We start from the raw sequence: 516 nt of genomic DNA, 5'->3' as shown, positions 1-516 counted from the left end.
CAGATCTTTTGTGTTATCATTTTAAGAAAGACTCTAGTTTAGAGGAACATCTTTTTGTCCTTCCCATTAGGCTTGCCTTCCCTTTTAATCCACACATCATTATTAATTACACCTTACCCAACTAATACAGAACCAGAGGCTCACAGCCATCCATTGGACTGAGTACAGGGTCCCCAATGGAGGAGCTAGAGAAAGGACCCAAGGAGCTGAAGGGTTTGCAGCCCCTTAGGATGAACAACAATATGAACTAACTAGTACCCTCAGAGTTCCCAGGGACTAAACCACTAACCAAAGAGTACACATGGTGGGACTCATGGCTCCTGCTGCATATGTAGCAGAGGATAGCCAAGTTGGTCATCAACGGGAGCAGAGGCCCTTGGCCCTGTGAAGGTTCTATGCCCCAGTGTAGGGGAATGCCAGGGCCAGGAAGCAAGAGAGGGTGGGGTGGTGAGCAGGGGGATGGGGGAGCGAAAATTGGGGTTTGTTTTAGTTTTCTTTTCTTTTCTTTTCTTTTTT

Source organism: Mastomys coucha, unplaced genomic scaffold (assembly GCF_008632895.1).
Source record: "Mastomys coucha isolate ucsf_1 unplaced genomic scaffold, UCSF_Mcou_1 pScaffold12, whole genome shotgun sequence".
In the NCBI taxonomy this organism is placed as follows: Eukaryota; Metazoa; Chordata; class Mammalia; order Rodentia; family Muridae; genus Mastomys; species Mastomys coucha.
This window is presented reverse-complemented; position numbering follows the sequence as displayed.